Source organism: Elephantulus edwardii, unplaced genomic scaffold (assembly GCF_000299155.1).
Source record: "Elephantulus edwardii isolate Elephantulus edwardi_28Jun2011 unplaced genomic scaffold, EleEdw1.0 scaffold00041, whole genome shotgun sequence".
Classification (NCBI taxonomy): Eukaryota; Metazoa; Chordata; class Mammalia; order Macroscelidea; family Macroscelididae; genus Elephantulus; species Elephantulus edwardii.
The window spans coordinates 16928647-16956369 of NW_006399791.1; the positions used below are offsets into that span (position 1 = coordinate 16928647).

The following is a 27723-nucleotide window of genomic DNA, read 5'->3' on the forward strand; positions in this document are numbered from 1 at the left end:
GGTAGGCGGTAAAGAGATTGAGATTGTTAATAGCTTCAGTTTGCTTGGCTCCACAATCAACATTCTTGGTACCAGCAGACAGGAAATCATAAGATGAACTGCAATGGAAAAGTCTACTGTCAGGGACTTCTCCAGAGTACAGAACAGCAATGATGTCAGTCAGGAGACTAAGGTGTGTCTGATACAGGCCATACTCTTCACAATTACTTACTATGCACAAGAAAGCTGGACAATAATTAGGGATGATAAAAGGAGTATTGATGCCTTTGAGCCGTGGTGCTGGAGAAGAGAGTATTGACTGTACCGTGAATAGCTAAGAGAACAAACAGGTTTATCCTGGAGATGGTGAAACCAGGCTGCTGCTTGGAGGCAAGGATGCTGAAGCTTCTTCTGACATACTTTGGGCATGTTGAAAGGAGTAAACAGTTCTTCGAGAGGGATGTCATGCTTGGAAGGGTGGAGAGACAGTGCAAGAGAAGAAAACCCTCGATGAAATGGAGTTACTGGAGTAAGGGGGGTAGGTGTGTCAGATACAGTAATGTTGACTAAGGATAGAACAGGGTTCAGAGCTGTAGTTCATAAGGTCACTATGAGTTGTGAGCAACTCAACAGCACATAATAACAACAATTATACGTTTTGTTACTTCTTTTCCTTTTTTTCTTTTGATTTTTTTGAAAGTTTAAACAGAATATAGATTTTTTTTTTCATTCATGCGTGCACATTTTGTTTTATAACATTAACATTATAACATTAAGCACTTTCCTCACTTACTCCTTGCAATCCTCAGTCCTATTTTCATTCCATCTTATCCCTCCCCACCTTCAGGGCTTTCAAATTCTACTCCTGATTTTGTGAGTTTGTTATTCTAAGGGATTTTGGAATGTTTTTGGTGTTATTGGTCACCTTAGAGTCCTGCCTGTTATTTGTCAGAAATTTGATCCATGAAGCTAAGTTTTGTTCCAGGTGAAAAGGGTGCTCACAGAGTTTCCTAGGCTACAATCTTTACAGAAACAAATAGTCAGCTCTTTCTCCTAAGAAGGGGCTGATTATATCTGAACTGCTGACTTTCCCATTAGCCAGGGTGAGTTCTACTATTTAGCACCAGTGCTCTTTCCTGGTCCTGGTAAGCACTAGTAAACTTTAATCACTACATATCTTCCTATTCTGGATATTGTATGTAAGTGAGGCCATAAAATACTTGTTATTTTAAAAAATTTACTGATTTCATCCAACATATTCTTTTCAAAATCATCCTTCTTAGAGCATCTACCAGGATTTTATTTATTTTGAAGACTGAGTAATATCCCCTTTTATGTTTATACTGCACTTTTACCTGTCTCATAATCTGCTGGTTGAAATTTAGGTTATTTTTACCTTTTGTTTTTAGGTGCCCTTGAATCAACAATGACCCATGTTGCCATTGTGTCACCTGCGACCCATAGCTCTGAAGCCTGCCCTGTCCCAAGCCATTCTCACTAATTTCAACACATCAATCCCCAATGCCCCAGTTACTGTATCAATGCATCTCATCTAGGCTCTTCCTCTCCTGTGCTGTTCCCTCCACCCTTCCAAGAATGATGTCCTTCTCCAAAGACCAGTATCTCCTGGTCATGTACCCAAAGTATGTGAGACAGAGCTTCAAAATCCTAGCTTCCAAGGAGAAGTTTGATTTCATCCTCCCTAAGACAGACCTGTTTGTTTTCCTGGCAGTCCATGGCCAAGAAGACTCTTCTCCAGCACCACAACTCAAAGGCATCTAATCTTCTTCTGTCATCTTTAGTCACTGTCCAGCTCTCTGATGCATAGAAAGTAATTAATTACAAAGACCATGGGCTGGTTTAGGCACATTTTAGTCTCTAGACTGAAAACATTGCTTCTCAGTACTCAAGAGAGGTCCCTGACAGCAGATTTTCCCAATGCAATTTACCTTTTGATTTCCTGACTGTTGATGTTAAGAGTGTTGATTGTGGATCCAAGCAAGCTGTAATTGTTAACAACCTCAATCTCTTCTCCATCTATCATGGTGCAACGAATTGGCCCAGTATTGAGAATCTTTGTCTTCTTCATGTTGAGCTCAGTCTATATTGAGGCATGTGGCCCTTGACCTTCTGCAGCAAGCACTTCAGGTCTTTCTCCGTTTCAGCAAGTAAGGTTGCATCATCTGCATAATAGAGGTTGTTAATGGGTCTTCCTCCAATCTTGATGCTAAAACCATTCCTCCTCCTAAAACCCAGCTGCCTCCTGAATGATCTGTTCTGTATATAGATTGAAAAGGTATGAAGACACGATGCATCCCTGGCACACTCCTTTCCTGATTTTGAACCATGCAGTGTTTCCTTGCTCAGTTCTTAGGACTGCTTTCTGGTTCAAGTATAGGTTTTGCATAAGTACAGTCAAGTGTTCTGGGATTCCTATTTTCCTCAAGATTAGACACAATTTGTTGTGACCCAAGTATGCCTTTGCATAGTCAATGAAACACAGATAGACATTCCTCTGGTACTCTTTGCTTTCTGCCAAGATCCATCTGACATTGACAATAGTCTCTAGTGCCACGACCTCTTCTAAACCCAGCTTGTATTTCTGGTAGTTCTCTGTCAATGTACTGTTCCAGTCATTTCTGGATAATCTTCAGCAGGATTTTGCTAGTGTGTGATATTAGTGATATTGTTTGATAATTTCCACACTTCGTTGGGTCATCTTTTTTTGGAATGGGAATAAATATGGATCTCTTCCACTCAGTTGGTCAAGTAGTTGTCTTCTAGATTTCTTGGCACAACTTGGTGAGCACATCCAGGGCAGCATCTGTGTGTTGAAGTATGTCAATTGGTATTTCATCAATTTGGGGGCTTTATTTTTTGCCAAGTCCTTCAGAGCAACCATAGATCTGAATCCTGACTTATCCTGTGCTCTCCTCAACTTCCTGACATACTAGAGCCCACTGTGGCAGTCACTAAGCCATTGCACCTGGTTGAGGGTTTTTCTCACCTTCACTGACCTTCCAACTTTCCAAGCATGATGCCCCTCTCCAAGGAACAGCCCCTCCTAACAACATGCCTGAAGTATGAGCAATGAAGCTTTATCATCTTTGACTGTTTGTTCTTTGGCAGTCCATGCTATGTTCAGTACTCTTTTCTAACACCACAGCTCAAATGCAATTTTTTTCTGTCATTATTCATTGTCCAGTTCTCAACTTCATATCAAGTGACCAGAAAGAACATGGCCTGAATCAGATGCACCTTAGTCCTTAGCAAAATTGGCATCATTGCTACTCAATAATTTGGATAGGTTCCTGACTACAGACATTCCGACTGTAATAATTCTCCTAATTTCCCGACTGCTGGTGCCCAAGTTGTTAATTGTTAATCTGAGGCTCAATGTCAAGAAGACAAAGATTCTCACCACTGGACCAATCGGTAGCATCAGGATGGATGGCGAAGAGATTGAGATTGTTCACAGCTTCAGTTTGCTGGGTTCCACAGTCAACACTCTTGGCACCAGCAGCCAGGAAATACAAAAACGTATTGCGATGGGAAAGTCTGCTGTTAGGGACCTCTCTAAAGTACTCAAGAGCAACGGTGTCTCTCTGGAGACTAAGGTCCGCCTGATACAGGCCATGGTTTTTGCAATCACTTGTTATGCACCAGAGAGTTGGACAATGACTAGGGGGGATAGAAGGAGAATTGACACCTTTGAGCTGTGGTACTGGAGAAGAGTGTTAAATGTACCATGGACTGCCAAGAAAACAAACAGATTCATCCTAGAGAGGGTTAAACCAGGCTACTCCTTGGAGGCAAGGATTCTGGGGCTTCGCCTGACATACTTTGGACATGTTGTAAGGAGAGACAGGTCTTTAGAGAGGGACATCATGCTGGGTAGAGTAGAGGGACAGCGCAGGAGGGGAAGACCCTCTATGAGGTGGATTGATTCAGTGACTGGGGTAATTGGGATGGGTGTGTCAGAGGCAATGCAATTGGCACAGGATAGAGCAGGGTTTAGGGCTGTTCTGCATAGGGTCTCCATGAGTCACAAATGACTCAACGGCACATAACAACAACAACAACAAGCAAGATTAAGTTGTTGGCAGTTTCAATCTCTTCTCCATCCATCATGATGTTGCCAGGGGTAAAAATCTTTGTTTTCTTAACTTTAAAGATGCAGTCCATATTTAAGGGCTGCCTTCCTTGATCTTCCACAACCAGTGCTTCGAGTCTTCCTAACTTTCAACAAGCAAGTTTGTATCATCTGCATGACACAGGTTATTGGCGAGTCTTTTCTCTGATCTTGATGTGATATTCTTCTTTATAGAGTCCAGCTTCTCTAATAATTTTCTCACCATACAAATTTAATAGATATGGAGAGAAAATACAACCTGAAGCACTCCCTTATTAATTTTACACCATGTGATATTCATTGCTGTGTTCGCACAACAGCCTCTTGGTCTAGGTATAGCTTTCACATGAGCACAACTAAGTGCTCTGGGATTCCCATTCTTCTCATTGTTAGCTTTAACTTGTTATGATCCACACAAATGCCTTTGCATAGTCAATAAAGCATAAATAGACATTCTTCTGGAATTTTTTGCTTTTCAGCCAAAATCCATCTGATTTCGACAATGATGTACCTGGTGCCATAGCCTCTTTTAAATTCTGCTTGAACTTCTGACAGTCCCCTATCTGTGTATTGTTAACAATAGTTTTCAAATTCTCTTCAGCCGTATTTTGCTTGCATGTGATATTAATAATATTATTCAATAGTTTCCACATTCTATTGAATCACCATTTTGGAAATGTGAACAAATATAGATCTTTTAAAATCAGTTGGCCACATAGTTTTGAAATCCTTAAAGTTTCCTGGCATAGGCCTGTGGGTGCATCTAGGGCTGCATCTGTTAATTGACACAAATCAATTGGTATCCAATCAGTTACTGGGGCTTTGTTTTTTTGCCAATCCCTTCAGTCCAGCTTCCTCTTCCTCCTTCATTTTCTTTGGTTCCTGCTCCAATGATATTTCTTGAAATTTTTCAGTGTCAGCTCTTTTTGTCAGTGCACCTTTTGGTGGTTGTGAATAATGCCACCTTTGATTTTAAACACCTCTGTGGGAAAAAGATGGGCAATCTCCTCTAGTACGACTTGCTGCCTCTGAAAATCCACTGGAGGGTCAGCTATGGGTTGGTTTCAACCTGACAGTACACAATAGCAACAAACAACAGACTGAAAATCTCCAAAGTATTAGTATCTGAAGAAAATAATGTTTTTTCAATACATCAAACTTTCCTTGTAATTGAAAACAAAATTATGATAGATTGTTGTGTATACATTATTTTTTAAAATCCATAAGAAGTAAATAGGATTATGCCCTCTGATTTAATTATCATACACAATTTCCTTATTCCAAGGTTGCTTTTGTCCCCGGTTGCTGTGAGAAATGCAATATGAATTGACACGTTGGTCTGTAACAAGTTACCACAATTACATGTGCTCTCACGACTTTTCTAGAACAGCCTCATTTACAGCAGCTGAACATTACCAACAAGAGGAGCAGCCTGTGGCAGAAGAGAAATGAGTGTGATCTGGAACAGATTCCTGGAAGGAGCTTTTCTGTCTGGAGAGTGAGAAATAGAGAAGGGTCTTTCCTCTGCTGTTCTCAGGCAATCTTCTTTAAACAGAGCAAAATATTATTCCCACTCCCAGCCCCCTTACTGGAGGCCTGCTTCAAGGCCCAGGCCTCAAAGCTGGGAGAGGCCACTCATCTATTTTCCCTGTTGCCAGAAGTCTGTTTCAAGGCCTAGGGTAGAAGCAGCTGTTCCTTGGAAAGGAACATGATGCATGGAAAGTTCCAGAATCAACAGAAGAGAGGAAGACCCTCTATGAGATAGATTGACATAGTGACTGCAGCAATGGGCTTATGTGTATCAGAGATGACAGGATGGCACAGGATAGGAGAGATGGTCTGTTGCTCGTAGATAGGGTCACTGTAAGTCTTAGTCAACAACAACTAACAACAGTAACAACATCTCAACATCCTCTAAAAGCACTTCCTGAGACTTTAAACCAGTCAAACAAAGTAAAATTGAGTGATGCATGTCTCTTTCACATGGCAGGAGCCCAGAATTTCCCAAAGCTTACTTGGCTATCTTAAGAACTCAGAGGGAAATGGAAAGAATTTGTTCTCTAAAACAATGCATTCAAATTTTGTAAATAAACTAGTAGAAAATTTAGGGAAAAAAAGAACTCAGATTTGAAATCTAAGTTTAAACATAAGTTTAAAATATAAGTTTAAATAGTAAAAGCACTCTACTTTCACTTATAATTGTAGAGCTCTAGTGTAAAAGTTTCTAGAAAGAAACAAATGATAAGCAGTCGTCGATCCCACCACACTGTCTAAGCCCCCAACCACAACCTTGTTTCTGCAAATAAAACACTTAGGTTTTCTTTCTTACCTATGTGACCAACACTGACAGTTCCCAGGAGCATGTTCCACCTTCACTCTGCTCTGTACCTGGCTTGTGAGATGTAACGAGCAATTTGTGTTGACAAAGCTCAAACATGGGGCACTGGGAGGTTCCTTTGCAGGGCTGTCCCTGAGACCAGAGCCCTGTCCACCCCAGGAAGTCAGCAGAACCTGTGTCCCCTTTATCACCTGCCAGCCGGAGGAAGCAAATCAGAGAGCTACTTAGTGAGTGATTTGGGAGGAGAGCCGCATAGAGGAGAAAGGGAACTTTTCAGCAGTTGTTACTTAACTTTTTTTATCTGGACCTCATTAAGGAGCCCCAGTAATGCAGTGGGTTAAAAACTGGGCAGCTAAGGAAGGGTCAACGTTTGGAAAGCTCCAGCTGATCCTGTAAACAAAGATGTGGTGTTCTCTTCCTGTAAGTTGGAAACTCTATGGGAAGGTTTCCCCATCCATCACAGCCACTGGGAGTCGGAATCCACCCCACAGCAGTGAACGCGCTTTGGCTTAGCCCTAAGCTAATGAATACACGTCAGAAAATGAAATCTTCCTCTGTACTTCACGCAGCTGTGATTCTTTCATTTAAATGAGTCTGTGGCTTTGATAAAGATCAGTACATAGTGGGTTAACCGATCTTCATCCACTCATTTATTCATTCAAATAGTAATGAACGATCACTTACTAGCTTCTCAGAGATGTTCTCAGGCACTCTCCAGGGATGCTCCCATACCTGATTGAGGTTGCTTTGTTTGTCGTTTATCTTCTTCTTTTTCTCCTCTCCCCACCGTCTCTCTCTTTTCCTTTTCATAAATTCAGATTTACCTTTTTAAGTCAATTTACACTTTTAATCAGATAACTGTGTTTGGTATGGAAAGAAAATGAAGGAATAACTAGATCTTGATTAGGGAGCTCTGGTGGCCAAGTGCCAAGAAGCTGAACTGCAATCCCAAAGGCACATGGTTTGAGGCTGCTCTGTGGGAAAAGGATGGGCAATCTACTCCCATGCGATTAACTGCCTCTGAAAACCCTCCAGAGGGTCTGCCGTGGGTAGGTTCCAACTTGACGGTACACAACAACGATAGATCTTGATTGCAATTGTTCTCCACCACAAAGATAAAAAAACAACAAAAAAATAAGACTGGATCCCGGGTTGCTGCAGTTGTACAGCACTTCCGGAGGAAAGATAGTGAACTCGATGGTATCAACTAAAAACAGAACAAGACCAGTTTCTGTGGAGAAGATTCATAGTCATGGCAATGACAGATGTGTCAGAGCAGAACTTCATAGGTTTCCAGTGGTTGATTTTGTGTGGGTGGGTTGCCAGGCCTTTCTCCTGAGGCACCTCTCAATGGGCTTCAACCTCAACCTTTTGGTTGGTGGCTGAGCACCTTAACCATTTCACCACTTGGCAAGTCTGGCTGATGCCAGTGAAGCTTCAACAGTTGTTTATTCAATCTACATATCTCTCTTCTCTCTACAAAAATCCACAGATTTATGTATCAGTAACTTTTTTTCCCAACAGTGAATCTCAAAGCTTGACAATTAAAGCTGAAGACTAGTGTGTATGGGGTGCTGATTACAAGGTGACATGCAAATGGAGATAGATGGAATTCCTCTTCTGTGATACCTGATAGTACATTTTCTTACCAACCCACTGATGAGCCATTAACATAAACAAGTTGTTAAGTTCCCTGGGAGAGAAAACCATCTTTCTGCTGTCTATAATTCTGAATCAATGAGTAACAGAAGAATTGACTCCCTTTCCTTCTGCCTGTCATCCATCCACCTGGAAATGACCAGATAGAGGTCAGGGAAAGAAGCTGAGGAGGTGAGGCCACAGGAGGCACAGAGTCAACCCAATGCAATCCTGTCACCATGTCACCGACTTCTGGTTGAACCGCCATTGGATTTCGGAGGCTGTAAATCACACTGAAGGAGAGCTTTGTCCAAGGAATTGCTTACTAGTGGATTTGAACTACCAGAGAGACACAGCTTTTGGGTTTAACAGTGCAGTACCCAGTAGTCTGCACCCTCAGAGCACCAATAAAATATTGTTTGGCATAGTGCTGGGAGATAAGCTTTCTATGTTAAAGGGTCTCAAAAAACACAGTGACCCCTGCGATGACTTGAGCGTATCAGTGACTAAAGCCGGTGCGGGATCCCACAGTACTTCATTCTGTTGAACCTAGGCGCACCCTGAGTCCAAGGGGACTTGATGGTGACTAACAAAATAATTGGAGGAGCACTGGTGGCAACTAATACATCAGGTCGGAGGGAGAGAATCAAGCACTAGAATTCTTTTAAGCTCCCCAGACGACCCTAATGTACTTAAGACTTAAGCTTAAGACTCATAATGTTAGTGGCGCTTCTCAGATAGAATGTGGCTTTAGAAATTGTGCTTCTTTTTTTTTTTTAAAAAAAGTTATTTTTTATTTTAACAAAAGTTTACAGAAAACTCAGTAATTGTGCTTCTTATATGCTCCTGTGGGGTGCCCATGACACAGACTCCTGACCAAACTTCAAGTTGCAAGATGTACAGTTTCCCCTCCCTTGATCCCACCCCTAATATGCTGGCAAAAGGAAAGGAGATGAGAAAAAAAGAAAACAAATGATCCAAGGGAAAGAAATTCCTGGTTGTTAGTCGAGGACTGGGCACAAAAGTGCTCATCATGTCGGTTGTTGTGATGAGGTGTTATCTATCCAGTCAGCTAGGACCCAGAGCAGTCTCTGAACAAGAAATCTGAGCCCTGTCTTGTGCAGTCCTCACAATCTCTGTTATACTCATCTTCACTATTAGAATCACTGGGTCAATCCATCTTGTTGAGCATCTTCTTTGAGGATATTCTTCTTTTTTGCACATAATGTCTATTTCCAAGGACTAGGCCCTCCTGAGAACATACTCAAAGTATGTGAGACAAAGTTTCATCACCCTTGCCTCTAAGAAGCAACTTGTTTTCACCTCCTCCAAGACAGATTTGTTAGTTATTTTGGCAGCACATGGGATAGTCAGTATTCTTAACACCACAACTCAAAACCATAGATTATTCTTTGGTCTTCTTTATTCACTGTCCAACTTTGAAATGCATAGGAAGAGACTGAAAAGACCATTAATTTTATCAGGTACACCTTAGTCTTTAATCAAACATCCTTGCTCTTTGGCACTACAGAGAAATTGTTGACTTTCCCAGTGCAATACATACTGGTATAGCTTGGAAAAAAGGATATGAAGACATATGCGATATCCAATTTATAACCAGCTGCTTTTGAATTGAATTTGACTCATGTCTATTAGAGTAGGACTGTATTCCATAATATTTTTGGTTATAGATAGATTGAATTGTATTCTTACAAATAAGCATTGTGGATCCTAATTTCTGTTCCTGTAGTTATAACCCCATTAGGGAATGTGTTATCTTTTTGTCTTTGTTCTCATAATGAGGCAGGATTAATGTAGAGTGGATTTTGAGTCAGTCTCTTTCTAGAGTTAGGCTTAGTGAGCAGAGTGGAGTTGGGTAGGACAGTCTATTGGGGCATTGTGCTGCTAACACAAAAGCTATGCCTTTCTGGCTGTTCAAATTCCCCAAAGGTTCGGCAGGGGAAAGACAGGCAATCGCCTCCCGTGTGCTTTACAGGGTCAGAAACCCAGACAGAGGAACATCACAGGAATGAGAATAAGAACGTGACTTGGTGCAATGAGAATGAGCCTCCTAAAAGGTAAGAAAAGAAATTTCCTTTTCTTAATGGCATTCACTGGTAGTATTTTCATTAGAATGACACTAGAAAACTATGATCATCTTCAATGGCTAACTTTTTGAAGTAAATCAACAAAGCTTTCTTATAAGATGCCTCTGGGTGGACTGGAACCTGGAACCTACAGGCTAACAGCAGAACAGTCTATCACTTGAACCCTCCAGCTGGATGGAATTACCATTTGAAGCAGGATATCTGCTCTCCGTGACAGCTCCTTTTCCATTCCTTGTTGTTATGTACCTTCAAGTTGGAATAGACTCAGCGCTGACCCTCTAATGGGTTTTCAGAGGCAGCAAATTGCCTGGGAGGAGACTGTCAACTTTCCCTCAAAGAGCAGAGGAAAGATTTGAACTGAATGCCTTCAGATTTGCAGTGCCCTCTCCTTACCACTAGACCACAAGCGCTCCCTTTCCACCCCCCAGGGCTATTCCTACAAAGAACTGCAAATTGTGGACTTAAATTTATTCTCTCACTGTCCCGGAGGACTGAGCTTATTGTTTGGGCTTATGTTCTCTATAAAGGCTTCCTGGAAGACCTGTTCCATTTTTCATTTCTCCACTCCCAAATATGCCCTGGCTTGTGGGAGTGTAATTCCATGTCTGCTCTTCTTCAGATGCCATTCTCCCCAGTGTGCTGTGTCTCTTCTTATAAGGGCACCAGTTAGACTGAGGGCCCATCTTATTGCATTCTGATTTCACGTTCCCTTAACTGATTATGTCTTCAAAGACCTTAATTCCAAATAAGGCCACATTCACAGGTACCAATTCTAAGGGCTCTTAGAGGACACAACACCACCCACAAAATTCCTTCCTTCCTTTCTCCCTTCTACCAATCATGCGTGCATGCAGGAAATAACAGTTTGTCAGGTATCTTCACGTGAAGAGCCCCATTTCTTCTGGATCCTTGAAACCACAATGCTGGGTGAGGCAGCAAGGCCTGTGGCCATTTCTTCAGCATAGAAATAGGGTTCTTTAATCCTTAAGACAAACTCACTTCTGTGGGCCTTCCAGCACCACTTCTCTTCTTTCTTGTCAGCAGAAAGCTTCTTAAAAAGGCCCACTGGGTGCCCATTCTGTGTCAGCTACTCATCAACCCAAAAGCCTTGATCTACCTGTATCTAAAATGCAGATAATGTGCTTTCATGGGTCATTTATATTCCTTTTTATTTCTTTAAAATGTGACAGTAAAATAAATTTTCTTGATTATTTAAAGTTTTTGAGAACTTTGTAAGTTTTGCTTCCGAGGTGAATGCCTTAAGTCTTCATAGCCTAGTCCCCTAGCCTTGTTCTTTTTGAGCCTCGATCCACAGCAATGGGTCTTCTGTCATCTCAACTACCCTAATGCACATGAACTTTGTAAGTAAACCAGTATAAATAAAATTTTTTTAAAGGCTGGCAAGACATCTACTCCTTATCATTTTTTTTATATTTTATATATATTTTATATTATATTATATTTATATTATATTATATTTTATATATATATATATATATAATTTGTTGTTGTTGTTGATTGCCTTTGAGTTGAGCACAACTCATAGAAACCTTATGAACAGAAGGTCTGAAGCCTCTCTATGACTATTAACATTTATCAAAGTTCATAGAGTTTCCAGAGGCATGTTGTCTAGGAAGCGGATGCCACTCCTGCGTCCAAACCTGTCATAGTACGTTATTGTGTTGAGTCGCCTGTTATGTATAGCGACAATATGTACAGCAGCTCTGAACCCTTTCCCATCCTGAACCAGTCTCACTAATTCAACACACCAACCTCCATAGCCCCAGTTCTGTACCAATACATCTAATTTGGAGTCTTCTTCTCCTGCGCGCTCCATCCACCCTTCTGAGCATGATGTCCTTCTCTAAGGATCGATCTCTCCTGGCCATGTGCCCAAAGTAAGTGAGGTGGAGCTTCAAAATCCTAACTTCCAAGGAGAGACTTGGTTTCACCCTCTCCAAGACAGACTGATTTGTTTTCTTGGCAGTCCATGGTATGTTCAAAACTCTTCTCCAGCACCACAACTTGAAGACATCTATTCTTCTGTCATCCTTGGTCATTGTCCTGCTTTCTGAAACATCACAAACAATTAAGACCATGGCCTGGGTTAGGTGCACTTTGTATCTAGACTGACATCGTTGCCCTTCAGCACTCTGGAGATGTCCATGAGAGCAGATTTTCTCAAGGCAATTCATCTTTCAATTTTCTGACTGCTGGTGTTAATAGTGTTGATTGTGGATCCAAGCAACCTATAATTATGAACAATCTCAATCTCTTCTCCATCTATTATGGTGCTGCCAGTTGGCCCAGTGGTGAAAATCTTTGTCTTCTTGATGTTGAGCTTCAATTCATATTAAAGACTACAGTTCTTGACCTTTTGCAGCAAGTGTTTCAGGTCTTCTTCAGTTTCAGTAAGCAAGGTTCTGTCATCTGCATATAGTAGGTTGTTAATCAATCTTCCTCCAATCTTGATGCCATACTCCTCATAAAGTCCTGCTTCCCTAATGACCTATTATGCATACAGATTAAAAGTTATGGGGTCAGGATGCAACCCTGACACATTCCATTCCTGATTTTGAACCATGCAGTGCTTCTTTGCTCTGTTCTGAGGAGTACTACTTCGTCCAAGTATAGGTTTCGTGTAAGTACAATCACGTGTTCTGAGACACCCATTTTCCTCAAAGTTAGCTACAATTTGTTGTGATCCACACAGTCAAATGCCTTTGCATAGTCAATGAAACACAGATAGACATTACTCTGGTACTCTTTGCTTTCTGCCAAGATCCATTTGATATTAACAATAATACTTAGTGCCATGACCTCTTCTAAACCAAACTTGTATTTCTGGTGGTTCTCTATCAATGTACTGTTTAAGTCTTTTCTGGATAATATTCAGTAGGATTTTGCTAGTGTGTGATATTAGTGATACTGTTCAATAATTTCCTCACTTTGTTGGGTCACTTTTTTTTGGAACGGGAATAAGTATGGATCTCTTCCAATCAGTTGGCTGTTTGCTGAAATACGTCAATTTGTATTCCATTAATTCCTGGGTCTTTATTTTATTTATATATGTATGTAATTTATTAGCATCAAGTTGGAAGCAATTGATAGTTGACCTCCATTGAGTTTTTGGGAGGCTGTAAATCATACAGGAAGATATTGCCCATCTTTCTTCTGTGGAGTAACTGGTGGATTCCCATTTCCAGGAGGAAAACTCACTAAAGACTACTCTGTCCAAGGCCACTCTGTGTGCATGTATCTCTGTCAGGGTCTCTGGTGGCCTAGTCTATAGGCAGTTGCCCTGCTAACCCCCAGGCCACATGTCTTCTCTGGTAGCTTGAATCCCTCAGTGGCTCTGAGGGAGAAAGGTGGGTAATCTCCTTCCATGCAATTTTCAGCCTGAGAAACTACCAATCCACTGAAGCTCCTTTGTGGGTAATGTTGTATACCATTGAGTAGGAACTGACCCATAGCTGACCCTCCAGTGGGTTTTCAGAGACAGTAAATCACACTGGAGAAGACCATCCATCCTTCTTCCCTGGAGCAGCTGATTGATTCGAACTGTGTAACTTCAAGTTGGCAGTGCAGCACCTTACCAGTTGCCACCAGAGCTTTCTTTGTGAGGAATAGACATAAAAATATAGCATAAGACCTAATGGTAAGGAGCACTGCCAACCTGAAGGCTTATGGTTTGAGTCCACCTACCGTGCTGTTGGAGAAAGATGTGTCACCCCTTCCAAGTGATTTAGGGCCTCTGAAAACTCTCTGGAGGGTCAGAACTCTACGGCACATATCAACAGCAAACAATATATGTGTATTTATATACATATATGTCACAACATTGGTAAGCCAACATTTTCTGATTCCACAATTTAGTAACACAAATGACACTTGTATTGTGTAACATCATCCAGAAACAGAAACTCACTGCTTCTTAGCAATTCCTCCTTCTTGCTTCCTCTCTCCCACTCCAGATAGCCATTAAGAAATTTGCCTCTCAGACTGAGAAAAACTGGATGAAATATGTTTACGGCATTGAAGTCTATGGGGGAGAGAATAGTCTAAAAGTATTATATTTTAGGGCATTATTTTTATCGTAGGAGTATGCAATGAGGGTTGTAGAGTGGATTATATTTGGGGCTAGGGGGTGGGGCTTGGGGAGGTGCCGGGGGCGGGGGATTGTGTACCAATGAGGGAGTTTTTCTTTTGCTTTTCAAGGAGAGGAGCAAATGGGGGGGAGGGGGGAGGGGTTTGTGCGGGGAGAAGGGTGCAACAATGAATGAATGGAATCCCAAAATCTCTGTAGATGTTCATCGAAATGAAAAATAAACAACCTAAATTAAAAAAAAAAAAAAAAGAAATTTGCCTCTCTGTAAATTTGCTTGTTCGAGTTATTCACCAGAGCATTTTCAATGGAATGTTCTCTTTTTCACTAGGGCCTTCTTGTAAGATGCCAATGGATTAACTAAAACCTCCTACTTTCAGCTAGCACAGGAACATGTTAACATGTTAAGTACATCTAACAACCAAGGTTTCTAAGGGACAAATCATAGTCTCTGGTTAATTAGACATTGTTCTGAGCAATTTGAACAGTTCAGGTTATAAATAAGACAGATATAAATATGAAAATTCCAAATATGCTATCTGACCTGATTCCTAAAATGTCAAGTTTGATTTCTTTCTGATTGCAGTAGCCTTCTGAGCTTTCTGAGATGTTACTGTCATGTGTTAACGAGTTGGAACTTACTCATAGTTGAAACTGACAGGTTTTCAGAGGCAGTAAACTGTAAGTGAGAAGACAGTCCATCTTTCTCCTCTGGAGCAGCTGGTGGATTCAAACCACAGGACTTTGGGTTAGCAGCATGACTCCTTAGCACTAGGCTACCACAGGTTATTGTTGTTGTTAGGTGCTGTCGAGTTGAGTATAACTCATATCAACCATCTGAACCACCATTCTGAACGTTGCCCTCCTGTGCCGTCCTCCTCATCTCTGAGACACTAGAGCCCATTGCTGAAATCACAGCATCAACCCATCTAGTTGTGGGTCTCCCTCTGCTTTGCTGACCCTCCATTTTTCCAAGAATAGAATGTTGTTGTTGTTGTTGTTGTTGTTGATTTATGATGAGTTAAGCATGACTCATAGAGACTCTATGAACCAAAGACCTGAAGCCTTTTGATAACTATCATATCTCAAAATTCATAGTTTCCAGAGGCATGTTGTTTAGGAAGTAGATGCCACATCTACATGCCCAAAATACAAAAGGTGAAGTTTGGTCATCCTTGCCTCCAAAGGAACCCTCTTGCCACTTCCTTTCCAGAACATACCTGGGTGTTGTTTTTTTTTTAGTCCATGAGATATTCAATACTCTTTTCCAGCACCACAACTCAAAGACATCAATTCTTTTTGTCATCTTCATTCATTGTTCAGTTCTCCACTGAATAGCAGGTGATTGAGGAGACCCTGGCCTGAATCAGGTGCACCTTAGTTCAGGCTGACATCATTGCTCTGTAGTGTTTTGGAGATGTCCCTGACTACAGACTTGCCCAATGCAATATGTCTCTTGATTTCCTAACAGCTGGTACCAAGGGTGCTGACTGTTGATCTAAGCAAGAGGTAATCATTGACTGTTTCAATATTTTCTCCATGTATCATAATCTTGAGTGTTGGGCCTGTAGTGAGGATCTTTTTCTTCTTGATGTTGAGATGTAGTCCATAGCGAAAGCTGTAGTCTTTCATATTCTTTTCACTTTTAGCAAGCAAAATTGTGTCATCAGCACAACACAGGTTGTTGATGAGTCTCCCTCTCGATAGAATCCAGCTTCACAAATGATTTGCTCAGCATACAGACTGAACAGGTTTGGAGAAAAAATAAACCCTGATGCACACCCTTCCCGATGTTAAACCAAGCTGTGTTCTTTTGTTCTGTTCTCACAATAGCCTCTTGGCATAGGTATAGATTTTATATATATGTACACACCTAAGGGTTCTGAGATTCCCATTCTTCTCAAAGTGAACCATAATTTGCTATGATCCATACAGTCAATAGTTTTGCATAGTCAATAAAACACAATTATACATTCTTCAGGTATTCTCTGCTTTCAGCCATCAATAATGATATTACTGGTGTCATGGCCTCTTCTAATACCAGTTTGTATTTCTAGCAGTTCTCTGTCAATGTACTGTTCTAACCATTTTTGAATGATCTTCAACATTTTACTTGCATGATATATTAAATGTGTTGTCCTATAGTTTCCACATTCTGTTAGATCACCTTTCTTGATAATGAGGACTAATACGTGTTTCTTTTGGTCAGTTGGCCAGGTAGCTGTGCTCCAAATTTCCTGGTATAGACTGGTGAGCACATTCAGGGCCACATCTGTTAGTTCAGACATGTCAATTGGTGTTTTATTGATTGCTGGGACTTTTTTTTTTGCCAATGTCTTTAGTTCTGCCTGAATTTCATCATCATTGCCTATTGTTCACATGGTACTTCTAAAATCTTTCTGTGTCAATCAATTCTTTTTGGTACAGCAATTCTGTGTATTCCCTGTATCTTCTTTTGATGCTTCCTGGATTATTCAAGATTGTGCCTAGTGCATCTTTCAGTATTGAAACTCGAAACTTGAATTTGTTATTCAGTTCCTTCAGCTTGAGAAATTCTTCCCTCTTTATTTGCTGGCTCTAGCTCTTTGCACATTTCATTACAATATTTTGCTTTATCCTCTCTCTTTGGCTCTTTTACTTCAACTTCTTTTCCTTTTGCTTTAGCTTCTTGATGCTCCAATGCAATTATCATAGTCTCTTCTGACCTCCATTTTGGTCTTTTTTTCTTCCATCTTTTTTGTAATGATCTTTTACTTTCTTCAATGGATGGCATCTTTGATATCCTCCCACAGTTCCTCTGGTCTTTGATCACTGGTGTTCAGTGAGGTATAAAAAGAATATAAAGTTAGATAGCCAAGGTCATAGGGGACAAACTACAAGGTAGTTCCTCTTTAGGTCATCAGTCCAGGCTGTTTTATCCCAGGCTTTTCCAATTCAAGGTGTGGGCAGCAGGGTGAAACTTTCTCATAAAGCTAATGTTGACTTTTTATTTAAAGCAAACCAAAGAAAAGCCCCACACCACTTTTCCTAGAAGTTTCAGTGGCTAGTAGACTGGAATTTCCCCCATTAAATGTTTAAGGATTTTTTAGCCAGATGACCTAACCCATTGTCCTGTCATTCTGATAAATGAACATGGTCTGTTGATGTTATTTCAAACTTATGGATGCCTCACCAATGTCTCATTATAACTGTAGAGCCATCTAGATGTTTCCTGTCCCAGCACTCCTTCTTAGGACATCTGTTTGGCTAATTCTTCATCTTGAAAGCTGATTTTGAGTGTTCTTCCTTCCTGCTTATTGTGTGTGACCACTCATACTTCCTCTGTTCTTGGAAGAGTCTCTGTGTGTTTTCTCTGAGTAATCTAGAATTCCCTGTACTTACCATTTTAATTTACAAAGAAGAGTCTCTGGGTGGTGCAAACGTTAATGTGCTTATCTGCTCACTTAAAAGGCTGGAGGTTCCAATCTGCCCAGAAGCACTTTGGAAACGCGGCCTGACAAGCTACTTCTGAGAAATCAGCTACTAAAATCCTTAGGAATCACAGCTTGCCCTTTACTTACACAGAGATCGTTTGTTTCATATCTACTTTTCTTTTAATAAGAAATGAATTAACAATAAGATGCCAGTGTATATTATTTCCTCTCATTAAAATTAATAAAAATTTAAGCATATTTCTTTACAGCTAAACTTGTGATTCACCTCAGTTACCATCAGTATACTTTATATTCATTTTCCCCGGGTATCATTATGAAATTATGGGCTTTTGAAAACTCATTATATTTCAATTAACCACAATTATTATATTCTTTTTTGATGCTTAAATTACAATGTGGTCAATGGGAGTCCTCTAAGCTGCTCTTTTGTCCTTTTAGCACCATACGAGGAGTCTTTGAAAAGATCCTGCATTGGGTGTCCTGAGCTCATTTATGTGCGCACTGGCGCACGCATGTGTGTGTGCATGTGGGAGGAGTAAAAGGTGTGTGTGTGTGTGTGTGTGTGTCTTCCCCTCATCAAACACTGACCCAGCCAGAGGTGCTGGGTCAATATCCAAATCTACACATTTAGGAGTTCATGTGAACATAGACAGTGAGCCCAGTTAAGATCCTTTTAGGTGGAACAAATTGTTGCTTTTCAACATCACAAGTTTGCATTGATTTTCCCCCTGATATTATTAATGTAACTGAGGTGCTGAGCTGAAGTCTACTTAAAGCATGAGGTTTTATTGACCTCTAAGACTTTACAGTGTGCAGATAAAACAAACGACCTCAACTCAAACCTTGTCTCTTTTACATCTTGAGTTGTCATGCTGATGTCTCTTTGCTCTTTGTCTCCACATCACACAGACATTACACACACACACACACACTCTCTCTCTCTCTCTCTCTCAAAGTGCTTGGTCCTTGTTCCACCATCTATTTCTTCCTGACCCCATCACACTGACCTCATTTTGACTCCTATCTCTAGACTCCTCAGTCCCAGGAAAATGCACCTAGGTGTTGTTTGGCCTGACGAGTTATGCACTGGTTGAAGGCATGCTGGTTTTCTGTTATGCCAAGAATAGCTTTGCCTCACATATCCTGAAAGTTTTTCTGAGTTTAGAATTTCAGGTAGGAGATCCTTCATATTTTGTTTTGTTCATATTTTCCCAACCTTCACTTTGATCTCTGTCTCTGTTTTCAGTCACTGACTTTCAGTATGTTTAAGGACAGGAATATGAAGAAAGAGGGCTGTGGCCTCTGCACATTCTCATTAGTAAGAATATGGAAGGAATGGGGCCTTTATCCTCCTTGTTTTGGTCTGGCTAATATGCTTTCTCCTATAAGTCCTTCTAGTCAAGGGATTGGAGTTCCATTAATTGCACTGGCTGCAATTACTTTCTCTTCCATCCATCCTTTAGTGAAAGGCAGGTGCTCCTATCTGTACGTTTGTGCCAAGGACACACTTGGCCTCCTTTGTTTAGGAAGAGAATTCCAAACACGGAGACGGAAGAAGACCTGTGTGGACAGCACACTACATAGCTGCTCATTTACTCAGTCATCTCAACGGGATGAAGTTTGATTGGATAACAGCCTACCTGTTATCGCTTTGTCCATTTTCAAGGTGAATTCCCCTTAATACAGGCAATCTGAGTTAATAAATGATGTTGTTGTTTTGTGCCATCAAGTTGGAATCGACTCTTAGCTGACCCTCTCTCGGGTTTTAAATAGCATGAAAGGAGATGGCCCATCTTTCTCCTGTGGAGCTGCTGTTGGATTCGAACTGCATGTCTTTGAGCTGGTAGCACAACTCCTTTATTACTAAGCCACCAGAGCTCTCTAATAAATGGTAGAATATTCATATTTTCTAGACATGGAATCTTTCCTCTTTAATCATGTTGTGAACACATTCCCCATCCCCTGCTCCAGTGGAAACTAGAATGGATGTAAATGGAAAATGTACCTTTTATGAGCCAGGCCCTAGGCTAGGCACTTGATGTTGGTTAACACCTACACTCCTCACAATAACATCCCCAAGCATTGTCACGTATTATTGTTAGTCCTCTGGTGGTGTTGTCCATAGGGACTTGGGCTGATAACTCAAAGGACGAGCCTCTCTGTAAGTTCAAAGCCACCAGTAGCACTGCAGGAGAAAGGTGAGTGATCTCTTCCCATACCATCCACATGCCATGACCAATGGTGGGTCAGCTAGCATTTGGTTATGACTCAACATCAGAGAGTCTGAATTTTTTTTTCTTTTGTAGATTAGTGAACTGATTCTTAGACAGGTTCAGGAAGTGAATCACCTATGACCATAAAGTGTTGTTGTTGTTGTTAGGTGCCATCAAATGGAGTACAACTCATAGTGGCCATATGAACAAAAGATCTGAACATAGTTCTGTCCTGTGCCATCTGCGCACTTCCTGACACACAAGAGCCCATTGCAGCAACCTGTCAATCCACCTGGTTGAGGGTTTTTCATCTCTTTTGTCAACCCTCTACCCTTTCCAATATCAGGTCTTTCTCTAAAGAATAGCACCTCCTAGCAACATGCCGAAAGTATGTGAGGTGAAGCCCCATATCATTCTTGCCTCCAAAGAGCATACCAACTGCACTCTCTCCAAGACATATCTGTTTGTTCTCTTGGCCATGTATGGGGTGATCAGTGCTCTTCTCCACCACCGCAGCTCAAAGGCATCAATTCTTTTTCCGTCATCCTTATTCATTGTCCAGGTCTCTCATGCATAGCTGATAATCGGGAAAACCATGGCCTAAATCAGATGTACCTTAGTCCTCAAATGGACATCACTACTCAATAATTTGGAGAGGTCCCTAAATGAAGATTTTCCCAGTGCAGTGTGTCTCCTTATTTTCTGACTGCTCATACAAAGAGTGTTAATTGTGGATCCAAGCAAGATAAAGCTGTTGATAGTTTCAATCTCCTCTCCATCCACCATGACATTGTCTATTGGTCCAGTGGTAAGAATCTTTGTTTTCGTGACATTGAGATGCAATTCATACAGAAGGCTGTATTTCTTGATCTTCTGCAACAAGTGCTCCAAATTCTCACTTTCAGCAAGTAAGGTTGGGTCATCATTATAACACAGGTTATTTATGAGTCTCCCTCCAGTCCCGATGCCACATTCCTCTTCATAGAGTCCAGCCTCTTGGATAATTTGCTCAGCATGTAGATTGAACAGATATGGACATAGAATACATCCCTGATACACTCCTTTCCCAAATCCAAGCCATTTAGTGCTCCCCTGCTCTGTTTGCACAAACAGCCTCCTGATCCAAGTATAGGTTCCTCATAAGCACAATCAAGTGCACTGGGATCACCATTCTTCCCATTCTTGACAGCCACAACTTGTCATGATTTACACAGTTAAATGACTTTGCATAGTCAATAAAGCACAAACAAACATTTTTCTGGTATTCTTTACTTTCAGCCAGAATGTATCTGACATCAGCAATGATATCCCTGGTGCCACGGCCTCTTCTAAATCCCACTTGAACTTCTGGCAATTCCCTGTCTATGTACTATTCCAGCCATTTTTTAATGAATTTCAGCGGCATTTTGCTTGCCTGTGATATCAGTGATTGTTGTTGCTGTTATGTGCCGACGAGTCGCTTGCGACTCATAGTGACTCTATGTACAACAGCCCTAAACCCTGCTCTATCCTGTGCCAATCGCATTACCTCTGACACACCCATCCCGATTACCCCAGTCACTGAATCAATCCACCTCATAGAGGGTCTTCCCCTCCTGCGCTGTCCCTCCACTCTGCCCAGCATGATGTCCCTCTCTAAAGACCTGTCTCTCCTTACAACATGTCCAAAGTATGTCAGACGAAGCCCCAGAATCCTTGCCTCCAAGGAGCATCCTGGGTTAACCCTCTCTAGGATGAATCTGTTTGGGCAGTCCATGGTACATTCAATACTCTTGTCCAACACCACAGCTCAAAGGCGTCAATTCTCCTTCTATCCTCCCTATTGTCCAACTCTCTGATGCATAACAAGTGATTGCAAAAACCATGGCCTGTAGGCAGACCTTAGTCTCCAGAGATACACCGTTGCTCTTGAGTACTTTAGAGAGGTCCCTAACAGCAGACTTTCCCATTGCAATACGTTTTTTTAATTTCCTGGCTGCTGGTGCCAAGAGTGTTGACCGTGGAGCCGAGCAAACTGAAGCTGTGAACAATCTCAATCTCTTCGCCATCCATCCTGATGCTACCGATTGGTCCAGTGGTGAGAATCTTTGTCTTCTTGACATTGAGCTTCAGTCCATCCTGAAGGCTGCACTCCTTGACCCTCTGCAGTAAGTGCATGAGGTCCTCCTCAGTTTCAGCAAGCAGGGTTGTGTCATCTGCAAAACGCAGATTGTTGATAGATCTTCCACCAATCCTAACGCCACACTTCTCCTCATAGAGCCCAGCCTCTCGGATAATCTGCTCTGCATACAGGTTGAAAAGGTATGGAGATAGGACACATCCCTAATGTAAACCCTTCCCAATTTTGAACCATGCAGTGTTGCCCTGCTCTGTTCTGACGACTGCCTCTTGGTCCAAGTACAGGTTTCACATTAGCACGATAATTTCCACATTCAGCTGGAACATACTTCTTGGGAATAAGAACAAATATGGACCTCTTTACATCTGTTGGCCAGCCAGCCATCCTCCAAATTTCCTGGAGTAGACTGGTGAGTGCATCCCAGGCTGCATCTGTTAATTGAAACATGTCAATTGGGTCGCCTTGTGAGGGGCCGGTGTGCTGGGTATATTAGGAGACCGCCGACTGTGTGATGTCACCAGGGAACCATTGATTTTATTAGTTGCCCTCTTCCAGGCTCTGTTCAATGGTCGGGATGGCCCGTGGAAATCAGAGAGAACTTGTCTGCCAGAAAAACATGAAGGAAACCCAGGAGATTAGCAAGGGAAATAAAAAAGAGGACAGTTTGACTGCCTCTCAGAGAAAGTGGAGGGATTCTGAGATCATGCAACAAAAGCAGAAGGCAGCTAATCAGAAGTCTTAGCAGACCAGAGAAAAATGAAGACTAGCTAATTTGGAAAACCTAGATGCTATTGCTAACTAGGTATATCATACACTCTAATATAAGTATTTTGCAGAGTGAATAGTCATTACATATGCTATCATTGATCCTTATAAAAACAGTCTATTTTATCTTTTGACCTGATTGAGTGTGATGTTTCAGAACTTCTCTTTGAAAAAGAAAACACGAAGCGTGCATGTAAAAAAAAAAAAAGAGAGAAGAAAGGAAAGGAAAGGGAAGGAAAGGAAAGAAAAGAAAAGAAAAGAAAAGAAAAGAAAAGAAAAGAAAAGAAAAGAAAAGAAAAGAAAAGAAAAGAAAAGAAAAAAGAAAAAGAGAAATGTCAATTAGTACCTTATCGATTCCTTGGGCTTTATTTTTCCAATTCCGTCAATGCATCTTCCATTTCCTCTTTCACTACCTTTGGCTCCTGTTCATATGGTACTTCATGAGATTTCTCAATGTCAATCAGTTCCTTCTGGTACAGTAACTCTGTGTATTCCCTTCATCTTCTTTGGATGCTTTCTGAGTCATTCAATATACTGCCCATAGAATCTTTCAACATTGCAACATGAGGCTTAAATTTATTTTTCAGTTCTTTTAGCTTGAGAAATACAGTGTGAATTCTTCCCTTTTTATTCTCCAATTCCAGCTCTCTGCACATCCCATTATAATACTTTGCTTTGTCCTCCCAAGATGCCCTTTGAAACCATCTGTTTAGCTCTTTCACTTTGACATGTTTTTCTTTAGATTTTACTTAGCAAATGGTAAATTTTGATTCAGGTCAGGTAGTCATATTCTGATTCTGTCTTCAATGAATATGAATAGGAAGAGTGTGTGTGTCTGTGTGTGAGAGAGAGAGAGAGAAGAGAGAGAGAATTTGGGATACTCCTTCCCCCCTCCCTTGTTATCTTAGAGTTTTCTCCATCTCTGTTAATCCAAAGTTAGTTTCTTCTCAGGGAGAAGGATGGGAAATCTCTTCCCTTTCCATTTACAGCCTCCAAAAATCTCCCAGGAGGATGAGCTATGAGTTGGTTCCTACTTAATTACAGTAAGTTTTTTCGTTTTAGCTACATGTGCCAAATAACTTTCCATAACATTCTCCCAACCATTTATTAGAGAGTGCTTTCCTTAAACTTCAACTAGCATGGACAACTTTCCTTAAAAACAGCTTGGCCATTTTAATGGGTGCATTAAATATACTGAAGTTGTTTTAATGGGTATTTTTTCATTCGTTTTGAGTAGGAACACGTTTGCATGTTAATTGGATTTTGTATCTCCTCCTAAATCTTCCTAGTGTACCCTTTCTTCCTGTTTCTTGGGAAAGATAAGAGTATCCATTCTGATGTGTAAGGCACTTCACATTTTCATTATTTTATCCTTTATGCTACTACTTTATTCAGTTTGTCAGTTTATTGATTGTTGTGAACAATGTTCCTGATGTAGAGGAGATTTTTACATAATGGAAATAATAAAACAAAAAACCAGAACCTATCTAGCTTTTCCTTTGTAATTATTCCCCTGGGTTTTCCTCTTAGAACTCTCTGTCCAGAGATCTGTGAATTATCCACTCTGTTTTTTTTGCCTGTGGTTCTTTACTCCCTCTGACTTCACATGTGTATCTGTATTGAGTTGCTGCCTAGTCAGGCAATATAGTTTTAGTTCCTTTTCTTACTGTTTGATGAATCCCACTATGATGGCATTTTTTTGTTGTACTTATTCTCTTAAACTGAGATCTATACTAGAATCTGTTTCAGAGCTGAGCGCTCAAGTCCGCTTACCTGTCTGCCAATTTTTGAGCTAGTGCTTGTGGTGTTTGTTTGGTATTGTTGTTCATATCTTAATATTTTATAGGACATACTGGAGACCCTGAGTTTCACAAATTGTTAGCACATTCAAATCAACTTAGAGGCACCTCAGAAAAAAGCTTAATTATCTACTTCCTAGAACCACAGCCACAGAAAACTCCACAGAGCACCGCTCTACTCTCCCACACATGGGGATCACCATGAATCAGAATCAATTTGGTGGCAACTGCTTAGCCAGGCTCCTTAATCTAACTGCTCAGAACATAAACCCACACTTGTCTGCCCTAAACAGACTTTGACTCATAGTGACCCCAGAAGGCAGAGTAGAACTGCCTCACCCCCTTTAGTTATGAAAGCCGACTACCTCATCTTTCCCACTTGAAGTAGCTGGTGGGTTTGAAGCAACAACCTTGGGACTAGCAGCCAAATCACTTAGCCATAGTGCTATGAGAGCTCCTCCTAATTGTTGCTAATTTTTAAAATATTTTTTTATTAATTTTAAAGAAAGTTTACAGACATAAGATTTCCATTCATTCATTGTTACACTTTTCTCCCTGCTCACCCTTTCCCCTCAGTTAGCTTTTCTCTTTGAAAAATAAAAGAAAAATTCTTTCATTGTTATGCAATCTTTCCCTCCAAGTCCACTCCACTGTGCAGCCTTCATTCTGGACTCCTGTCACGACAATAATACCTAATCATATGTTCCTCCTAATAGTTCTCTCCCTCATCTGTTTCCATGCAGTGTACATTATTTATACTCTCTTTCTCAGTCTTCCCTCAACCCCCATGTCAGTCCCATTTTACAACAATGGCACTATACAATAGTTGTCTTTTTGTGACTGAGATATTTCACTCAGCATAAAGTCCTTCAGGGTCACCCATTTTGTATAAATATTGCATGAGTTCCTTGTTTTTCAATGCAGCATAGTATTCCATTTTGTGAATATACCACAGCTTCTCTATCTATTCGTTTGTTGGTGGGCACTTAGATTGTTTCCAACTCTTTGCTATTGTGAGCAAAGCCTTGATAAACATAGGTGTGCATATACCTGCTTGGATGTTGGTTATGGTCTCTTTAGGTTATATTCCCAGTAGTGGAGTTGCTGGGTCAAATGGTATTTCTTTTAAACTATACTCCTATTATTTAAAAAAAAAATTCCTACTCACTTATGTCAACCTCATTTAGTTATTTAAGATAGATAATCTTGTCTCCTCTTTTGGTTATTACAGAAATTTCCTCACATTTACATATACTAACGTTTCATTGCAAATTGAAAAGAATGTTTATTTTGCTGTGCTTTTTTTCATCTTAGACCAACCTAATACTGCTATTTATTTAAATAAATTCATCTTTCTATTTCCACGGGGTTTTCTTTTCATGCTTAAATATTTATTAGTTTGCATACAATAATTTGTTTGCATTGTGTTTCATTTCACTTCTTTTTAAAGTGCCATGCTTAAATTATAGAACTAGAAAACAGCTTATCATTATGTGCCATTAACTCAGTTGTGACTCATGGCAACCCTTTGTACAATAGCTCTGAACCCTCTCCTGTCCTGAGCCAGTCTCTCAGACATACCTACCCACATTACCCTAGTCACTGTATCAATCCATCTCACCCAGGGTCTTCCTCTCCTGCACTGTTAGTTCATCCTTTCAAACATGATGTTCTTCTCCAAGCACTGGCACCTCTTGGCAATATACCCAAAGTATGTGAGATAAAACTTCAAAATGCCTCCATCCTTCCATGCATGATGCCCTTCTCCAAGCACTGGCATCTCTTGGCAACATACCCAAAGTATGTGAGATAAAAGTTCAAAATCTTTGCTTTCAAGGAGCAGCTTGATTTCACCCTCTGCAGGACAGACCTGTTTGTTCCATTGGCAGTCCATGGTATGCTCTTCTCCAACACTACAACTCAAAGGCAACTATTCTTCTTCTATAATCCTTAGTAATTGTCCAACTGTCTAGTGAATTACAAGTAATTGTAAATACCATGACTTGGAGCAGGTTCACCTTAGTCTCTAGTCTGACATCATTGCTCTTCAACACTCTGGATAGGTTCCTGACAGCAGATTATCCTAATACAATTCATCGTTTGATTCCCCTACTTCTGGTGCCAAGATTATTGATTATGGAACCAAGAAAACTGAAATTGTTAACAATCTCAATCTATTCTCTATTAGGTCTTCCAATTGGTCCAGTAGTGAGAATCTTTGTTTTCTTGATGTTGAGTGTCAATGCATATTGAAGACTGCAGTCCTTGACCTTCTATAACAAACACCTCAGGTCCTCCTAAGTTTCAATAAGCAAGATTGTGTTATCTGTGTAACACAACTTGTTGATGAGTTTTCCTCCAATGCCACATTCATCCTTATAAAATCCAACCTGTCAAATGATCTGTTATGCATACAGATTGAAAAGATGTGGAAATAGGGTGCATCCCTGATGTATACTCTTCCTAATTTGAACCACACAGTGTTTCCTTGCTCTGTTCTGATGACTGCTTCTTGGTCCAACTATATAGATTTCACATGAGCACAATGAAATGTTCTGAGACTCCCTTTTTTTTCAAGATTAATGATCCACATAGTCAAATGCCTTTGCATAGTTAATGAAACACAAATAGATATTCCTTTGTTACTTTCTGCTTTCAGCTAAGATCTACCTGGCATTAACTTTAATGTCCCTATAATCACAACCTCTTTTAAACCCAGCTTGCACATCTGGCTCTTCTTGGTCATTGTAATGTTCCAGTCACTTCTTTGTAATCTTCAGCAGGATCTTGCTTGCATGTAATATTAGTGATATTGTTAGGCCATTTCCTCACTCTGTCAGATCATATTTTTTTTTTAAAAAAAAAAGGGAATAAATATGGATCTCTTCCAGTCAGTTGGTAAGGCAGTCATTCTCCAGATTTCCTGACACAACCTGGTGAGTGTGTCTAAGGCTGCATCTGTTTGTGGAAATATGTCAACTGGTACTCCATCAGATCCTGAGGCCTTGTTGTTGTTTTTTTGGTTGTTTTTTTTTTTTTTTGCTAATTCCTTCAGAACAGCTTGAACTTTCTCCTTCTTAGGGGGTTTTTTGG

General features: G+C 40.6%; 1 pseudogene; it reads left to right on the top strand.

The window, feature by feature from the left end:
* Nucleotides 1-22640: 22640 nt before the first annotated feature.
* Nucleotides 22641-22826, top strand: LOC102853427 (annotated as a pseudogene).
* The last annotated feature ends 4897 nt before the right edge of the window (nt 22827-27723 follow it).